A 9,151-nucleotide genomic window follows, 5' to 3' on the forward strand; every position below is an offset into this window, starting at 1 on the left:
GGAAACCGAGAGGGTGGGACAGAGCGGCGCGGGGAGGGCGGAAGACTCCTGTGGTTCCCAAGCCCTCCTAGGGTTGCGGTTTTTGAAACTCGAGCTCGCCTCCGCCCTCTCTTGCTCGCACCCGGTGGCGACAGGTAGAGGCGGCTCCCAAACGTGCATGGCTGTAGCTGCTGTGAACTTCGCCAGCGCTGAACGGACCCGTGGCTCCCCTCTTTCCCGCCCTCTGCATACTAGGCATTATGCAACTTATTAAATCCAACGATAAATTGTCAATATTTTTTTCGCCTGTTAGTTCCGCTGATCCAAGCAGGATTTATTTTCAGATCTAAGGTCCCGGAGCTATAATGCATGATTTCTTTTCCTTAAATAAAATTGGTCAAATGTTGACAACCTTTAAGCCAATCTAACACTCAAGATTACTGATGGGAAACTAATGAGAAAATATCAGATCGTCCGGCCTGGGGGCTCCTAATTAAATCTTAGTTGATTGAAAAATAAAAGCCAGGGTTTCTTTCTTTCTAAGGGAAGAGGAGGGGGAACATGCTTGAGGCTTAAGTTTAGCCACGTTTTTACTTATATTTTAACGTCCCTCCGCAACCACTTTAATCCCCTCTCCTTTTTTTCTCGCCTGTCCCTAAAAAAAAAAAAAGCCTGACGTTATTTCTTGGCTATTTGAAGACATTCGATCAGGAATTATCATCACTTTTTTTGGCCCAGTAAATATTAAGGCCTCTAAGCAACGTGATTTAGCTAATTAGAAAATTTACATCATTAAGTCTCAGGGAAAGCGAAAGGGAGGGAGGAGAGAAAGGAGAAAGAGAGAGATCTGTCAGTCATTTTAAAGGAGACAGGCCCTATTGAAGTGTGAAGAAATCGGCTCTAATTCAAAAAGGCAATCGGGCAGAAAAAGCCCTCAACATTACCCTGCTAGTTATTAATCAGAAAGGGTCTCTTTCTTTTTCTCCCTTGCCCAGTAATGGCAAACCCGCGGTACATCGTTAGTTTCTCCCACCGCCTCAGCAGAGTTCCCATTCAAGCTTTTTTGCCACTGGCCCATGTCCCATATTGATAGCAAGTATTTGTCCATTCAAGGCTCATAGATTTGAAAATGTTTCTATGTTAGGGAACCAAACCCGCAGGAAAAAGTCGGATGGGCGGGCTCCCTTTTCCCAACACAGGCAGGGCTTCTTTCCAAATTTAGATGCCTCCAGTTGTTGCATGGGGGGAGGAAGGGGGGGTGGAGCGGTCTCCCCACCACCCTTCCCATTTTTGTTAAAGTTCAGTTTGAAACCTATTTTGCTGGATGAACTCGATCAAGCCTTTGTTTCTCTTAAGGCAGAGAAGAACCACCCCTCTTCTTTCTTTCTGGGCCATTTCTGCCCAACCAAACAGGGTCAATTTACACACCTTTGAAGAAAAGAGAGAAGGATGAGGCTGGTTCTTCGGCAAAGCAGACTTATTTGGAGTAGTCACATCGAAAGCAGCTGGTTTCCTTCTGAGAAAATGGGTATAAAGCTCTGTCAGTGGGATTCTGGGAAAATTAGGAAAGAGTTGGTTAGCTGAAAGTGCTCAGGCTCAGCAGAGATGCCAAGAAGGTCTGGGCCTTGTCCAGCAGCAGATGGAAGATGCAAGGAAAGGGGCCTACAAAAGTTGGGGGGTGGCATTTCCTCACTAAGATAATCTCCCTCTTTCCACACCCTGGATACATGCTTAAAGTACAGAACAGCTGTGTGTGTGTGTGTCTGTGTGTTATACTCAGCAGCACACAAATTAAATGCAATTAAATCACAAACCAGATTCCCATCACAATTAATCCCCACCTATTTTACTTCTTTTACCAGTACAATCTTTTCTACATGTCTTACTCAGAAACAAGCCTCCTTCTGTTCAGTAGCGCTTTATCCCGTCTTGCAGCTCAGCGGTGAGACCCTTTCCTCTGGCCGCCCTTCGCAGACCCACTCCGAGACCCTTTGCAGGGGGAAGGCTGGAGGCAATAACGGGTTAGGGGAGCGAGAGGCGTCGCCGTTTCTATCTTCACCGACTTGAGGACACGTGGAACTGGCTGCCCTTCAAAGCGAAGGAGCGCAGTCACGACCTTACGAACTTTCACAAACCGCGCTCCTCTACACGTGATAGTGCAGCCAAGCCAGCGGTCTTCAAATTGTTGACTAAAGCCTCCTGGTGACCGTAGCACTATTTGCAAAAGGAAGGTACCTTTCGTTCTGGAAAATACCAGAACTTGTGAGTATACAGACACGCGCATGTTTGTGCAAAGCACCCTTTGGGGCGTAAGGAGTCTTGGGGACGTGCTGTTTTGCACCATACCGGAAGTCATCATCTTCATCAATCTACTCTTTCGACGTTTCCTCGGTAAATAGCCCCAGGCCTTCCACATTCAGGGCGGCTGGGGGGCCTGGGGGAAGGGGCCGGCAGCTGCTGGGGGCGGCCCACAACCGTCCTCTCTGGGGCGCGGGAGTAAACTCGAGGGCTTTCCTGGAACCCCCATCCCGCTTCAGGTGGCTCCCAAGCTGAAGCAGAGGAGGGAGGCACTTCGTCACGGTAACAACTCCAGTGCCTTTAACAAGCCACAAGTAAAAAACAGTCACTTTCGAATCCATTGAAAGAAATATTGATTCTCTTCTGCACCGGCCCCAGACCCACCTGGCTGCTGAACCGTAATTCATCTGTAAACTCATAACCAGATCTTAACCAACAGGAGGGGGAGAATCAGAGAGTAAAGGTGATTCTATCCCCGAACGATTCAAACCAAAACAAAGGCGAGCGTACGGAGAGCTGCGTCTTTCCAACTTCCTTCACTAACTGCCCCCCCCACACACACACACACAAAAAGAGAGACAGACACCCAGGCACATCATTTTTAAAGAACAAGCCCAACAAAGGCAGACTTCGGAGTAACGAGGTTCGGACTCCAGGTCTTCCACGTGAGAACGCACTTTGCCCGGAAAACAATGGAGGTCACCCCTCCTGCACCCAGCGTTTTCGCAGAACGGTAACTTAAGTCAAAACAAACAACTAGCCTCGCCGTTGGGTGATCGGCTGAATTTTTTCTTATTTTATCCGAAATCCATTGGCCGAGAGGAAAGGGGTGAGGCTGGTTGGGGGTGTAATTTTCTCCTTCTCTCTTTGTATTGTAAGCGAGAGCAAAGAAGTTTTTGTTTGGTGGGTTTTCATTGATCAGTCACTCTGAGCTAATGTAATTATCCTCATCAATAGAGGGCTGCAGAGAGAATCATTATGTGGGTGACATTGATAAATGATCACCCAAGAGCTGCCTTTTCTCTTGGGCACCCTCACATCTGACCCTCCCACATGCACGAGGTAGCCATAGAAACACCTTGAGCGCCTCCAACGCTCTTGCTCCTAGTGGGAAAACGCAGCACGCCCAGCAAAGACCCAACTTCCACGCTTGCATCCTAACGAACTCACTCACACCTCCCGGTTCAACTTATGGCTACGAGCATTGTTCGGGAACTCTCCCTCTAACTCTCGCTCTCCCGCTTCAGCATCTCCGCAGCCACCGTGCGTCCTAGCTATTGAGGGAAACGTCGCCAAGTGGCTTTGTCCTCAAGGAGTTAAATAACGAGGTTGCCTGCACTCGAGGGCGACGTTGCTTTTCTCTAAGTAATTGCGTGTAATGCAAAACCCATTAGTTCGAGAGAGGCGTTCTTTTAAGTTGCGCCATTGCACAATATACAGCGTCTCCCATCCAGCAAATAACTCAGCGGGCGAAGCTCTTTGCGAAGTGCCTCAACCTGAAATCATCATCACCATTATTGTTACCACCGCGACAAGGACTTTTGTATTTATTTCCTAAGTAAGATACAAAAAGAAACCCCTTTAATCCTCTGAGTGCTTTATTTAAGCAAATAAGAAAATACGGCGAGAGGTAATTGATTCATAATGGAGAAGCTGCAAAGAGGGTGGAGGTGTTTGTTTATTTGGCTCCTAAAGCTGCCGGAGAAGGGGAAGAGGAAGGGGGGGTGTCTCCTCCTGGGTCATCCATCATGATGTGGCAGGGACCCTGCTCAGAAGACCCACCTCCCTTCTGCCTCGCTTCTCCTGAACTATTAATATGAAAATCTGCCTCATAAAGTCCCTACCCTGTCCCCTCTTACACACACTCTGTCTCTCTTTGTGGGGTTTTTCTCCCTCTACTTAACTTGGCCAGAAACACTCTCAAAGCCTCCCCCCCCACACACACTCCCCCCCCCTTTCAATTGTGTCTGTTTCTCAGGTTACAACTCTAATAACTCCCTTGCCTTGAGAATGATATCCACTTAATTTGACAAGGTTTACTTTGGAGTGAATATGCAGAAGACTGTGGGGTACAGGAGAAACAAAGAACAGTGACTTTTTAAAAAGCCACAATTTGTATGAGGAATCAGAGCTCCTGGGTCCTAGTCCTACAGTAATTTAATATGGAGGTAAAGGCCAGTTCTGTCTTCCCTTTCATCTAACTTCCTAACAAAAGAGGAGGCTTGAAACATCTTTCCTCTTGGATCCACTGGATTTTCCCCATCTTGCAAAAGGGGGGACTAAATAATGTGTACTGCCATTTCTCAGGGGCACTGTGATCTTTCTCTCATGGTTTAATTCTAAATAGGGATTTAGACCTATTTATTCATTACTACACACACACACACACAATGTATGTTGCTATATGTGGATTATGTTGTACAGATTTGTGCTGTTAGCAGTGTTCATGCATGGCACAAATGCCTTTAGAGGCTCAAAATAGCTCCTTCCTGCACATCCTATACAAATTTACTGGTCCTGCTAAGTTCATAGTATTTATTCTCTTTAGCTATGTAGCCTTGTAGTCCTGTTTTAAGCATACCTACTCAGATGTAAATTGCATTGGAGCCCTGGCATCAGGTTTGAAGGGAGAATTTTGGACCTGCAGAGAAATAATCATGTTAAAGTTTAAAATATTTATTTGGTGAAACTTTTAGATGATACTGCATCATTCACCACATGTACATTTTGTTTACATTTTGTACCAAGGAGAAAACCACACCCCCACCAACACTGACAGGGCAAGCTACTGTATATAAACAGAGTGCAAACTCCACTTCCTTCCAGCACTGAAGATGTTACTTAGTCGGGTAACAAAATGTCTGTAAGAAAGCAACTGAGCTCAGAGAACACCAAGGACTTCACACTTTGTTTTGTACATGAGTTGAATATACAACTCTGTCTAGTAACAAAAATGTGTTCCAGAACCAATTCCATTTCTTCTTTTCACATTAGAAGTCTACCAAAGGCAGTTAGAAGTTAAAGTCCTGTTTTCCTTGTCAAGATTCCTTCCATCTTCCATAACAAAGGATGGATCAATTTCAAACATTTCTTATTTTCTAGGATTACAGATTCTTCTTTGGTTTGTTCAGGGAAATGGAAAATTAGATATACCCCCCCCCAATAAACAAGAGGTGTTTTCTATTACCCTTCGTTTCCCAGAACGTAAGCAATTTTAGTCAGACTAAAGTATTTCCTTTAACACTGTGCTGCTGTCAAAACACTATTCCCATTTTCTTTCACTTTTGACAGCTGAACATTTCTTAAATATACCCAAATCGGAACTCTCCATACTAAATAGTAAACCTCAGATGGCACAATCTTTTCACATTATAGTGCAGTTCAGATTCCACCAACACAGCTCATGCAGATTAGAACCTAGAGAGAGAAAAGACGCTATAACAATACAAAGATTTTAGTTCATTACAAACAAAAAACAAACCTGTAAGTTTGCTGGGAAAATTTTTACTTTAATTTCTTTTCCAAAAACCCTGTATTTTGCTAAAGTCAGAAAATAGTCATGTCTGATTTAAAATACAGGTGGTCCCCAGTTTAAGAACAAGTTCTGTTCCCAAGGTTTGTCCTTAAGTCGAATTTGTATGTAAGCTGGAACAGTATTATTGTATAATACTGTGTAAGTAGTATTGTGTAATGAACTTGAAGCATTGTGTATTTAACATGAATTTTGCTACAATAGGCTCCATTCTTAACTTTGAGTTGTCTGTAACCCGGGCATTCTTAACCTGGGGAATACCTGAACTACCATTTGATTTCAGTTTCATCTAGGCAAATAGAAAGAAAAATGTTTTGATATTGCCCTAATAATCCAGTGCTTAGTTTATATTTCCAAGAATGTAAGAGCTGAATAACAGAACTGAGAATCACAAAGGTTTAAATGGAAATAGTAGAATTTGTCTTCTGTCCAACTGTAGATGAACTGCCTCAGCTAAGTAAAACTTCACATTCCTTCTCAGTTGTAGGCAGAATATCACTTTAAGACTGAAATGTTGGTTTTGCAATTGTTTTAATATGTTAAATAATCAAGTGCAAGTTTTTACCAATCAAGTGGAGGAACAATGACTGTTTTCAGCAAAACACAAATGATGCCCCCTTTCCTGGTGGCACCAGTACTTCCCAAAGTAACACTGCATGTATGCCTGTTCCGTGTGCCATACCACTTGAAGCATGATGCTTCACTTTCCTTATGGGATGTGTGTAACTGGCTGAAATGTTTGCAAATATTCTGGGCCATCGTTAAACTCCTTAATCGTAACACTTATTCAATTATTTGAATTGAACTCTTGCCTTTTAATGGCATGAGATGTCCCGGCAACAATTCCTCTCTGCAGAAAATCTAACTACAATGAAAAGTGGCCTTGTTATGAAGCCCCTCCACCAGGCATACTTTAAGCATGGTGGAAGGGGTAGAAAGCTGGATTGTTCCACCTCCCCAGACCCATGCATATTGTTTCCAGTTCACTGAATTCCATAACACTCACTGAATTCAGTAACACTCAGCTCTTATGAACTTACTGTAGTCTTTGTCTAAACAAGTCCGTTCATATAGTTCATGTCGTTTTAAAAAGTAACAATGTGAGAGCAGGCTCTATGACCGTGTGTGCATGAGTGCAAATCCAAGCCCTGCTTTTTCTTGTTCAGACAGTCAGATTTCATTATTAAGCCAAGGTATGTATAAGCTTTTCCACCATGTGCACAGCCCATTTAAGCCATGACAGTGTCCCATTTTGTCTATATGAAAAACTAGTTACCTGCGTTAGAATAACTCGCAATATTAAATCAGTTTAAGTGTAATGTTGATAATTTAATATGTGAATTATTCTAAAACTAGGAATTCTCAGTGTGGACAAAATATAGACTATGTTAATTAGAGACTTCCTGTTTTGATATCTGTGTCCTGTGAAGTTCATGCATATCTTACCTTAATAAGCTGAAATACAATCACCTGATAGTATTTGTTGTTGTATCCTACTTCATATAGTATATAAAGTATTTGTATTTGAGTACTGTAAAATTTATTTTAGATATCTATGCCTGCATTGCTATGCACACATATTTAGAAGAAAGGCCCACAGAATACTTCTGAGTAAACATACATAGAATTGCAGATCGATTATTAGAGCTGTGTAAATCCTGTGAAAGTGCTTTGCAACATGTAAAAATATGTAATAAGCAGTTATTCTGAAATATTTTCACAGCCCTAATAATTATGAGCGATAAGCATTATACATTCCTATTCATTTTAAGAGGATTGATTTTGATACTTTTGAAATTTTGTTATATATTCACATAAATAAAACAGAATGGTTTGGAACTGATACATCAGGAATTAAATCTATTGATGATCTAACATTAATATTTTCATCCTACATGTCAGTCCATAGATAGGTTTTGTATTACAATCAGATATGGGCTTGTTCAACTAAGGCTAAGGGTAGCAATGGAGGGAAACTGGGAAAAAACCCTATTCATATACTTCCTTTTACCACACATATGGAAACACATATATGCTTTTGTTCTAGATATAAAGGTTACACATAAATCTAATAATCTGATATCACATTAAAGGATTTATAACTTCACTTGCTATTATAAAGCCCTATGAATTTTAGATAAGTTTTATTTTGGTTATTATACGCAACAAATTCATGGTAATAGCTCTTGCTATCACCAAAAATACATTATTCTAATCAGGATTAAAAACACAAATGCCTAACAAAAAATCAAAAAATGAAATATTTATTACCGCATTTTGTGACTTAACACTTTTTTTTTTTTAAAACATAACGTCACAGTCCTCATACAAGTATTTTAATGTAAATTTTGACAAAGCTTAAAGGTAACAGCATTTTTTTTTTCTAGTGAGGAACACGTGCTGAGAAAGGAAGAATTCATGGACATACAATACCAATTCCACAGCAGATCTGATACTAGCAAAAACATTCTTTTTTTTTCAGTTGAGGTAAACACATAGAATATCTAACATGAAACAATTAATAGACTGAACTCTGTACGAAGTTTGTTACAGTATTCTCTTGCTTTTTCCCAAGCTTTGAGTTCATGATAAAGTTCTAGGTTTGGTGCAAAGACCATTAATATCTTCTTTTTTCTTGAGGAAAGCTGCCCAATCTTCAGATTTGTCTTGTCCAAAGCCAAGACTCAGAATTACTAAAAGAAGCTCCTGCTCTGTTTTTTAAATCTTCACTAGCAGGCTCTGAAAAAAAGAGTCCAAAAATGTCTTGGGCTTATGAAGCACAAACTATAAAGATCTGTTTGAAACTAAAGGACACATTTATGAAGGAACAGAACCAGGGGATGCCAAGGCCTTTTCGGAACGATCTTCTGAATGATGGAAGACCCAGCAAGATTCTATCTTCATCTCCAGGTTAGTTCTTTTCTCACTGGCCAGAGAGGTCTGAAATATATTGTCATCTTTCATGGATAGCGACTTCACTGCTGAACCGAAACAGTCATTCTTTTGGGAACAACACACATAGTGTGGAAAACAAGGATATTTTTTCCTTCTAAAACTATCTGAGGCAACATAACGGAGTGATCAACAGAAATATACAAGTTAACTTAGTTCCTATGTTTATATACTACAGTAGTTATAACTCTTGGAGTCTTTTTTTTCCCAGAGGATCTTTACATGGACATAAATTCTTTTCAGTGAGCCCATGATTTCATATTTACGTTCTTGTTTCCATTGGTCCTCTGTTGTTAATGAAAAATGATAAAAGTAAAAAATAATCACAGCTGTCTGGAATTGCGTATGAAGTGTCAACATCTGGTCAAAGTTCACAAGTCTTAAAATATT

The sequence above is a fragment of the Python bivittatus genome, unplaced genomic scaffold (assembly GCF_059951505.1).
Source record: "Python bivittatus isolate LINGU-HERP-01145 unplaced genomic scaffold, Pbiv_v1 ctg000480_np1212, whole genome shotgun sequence".
Taxonomy (NCBI): domain Eukaryota; kingdom Metazoa; phylum Chordata; class Lepidosauria; order Squamata; family Pythonidae; genus Python; species Python bivittatus.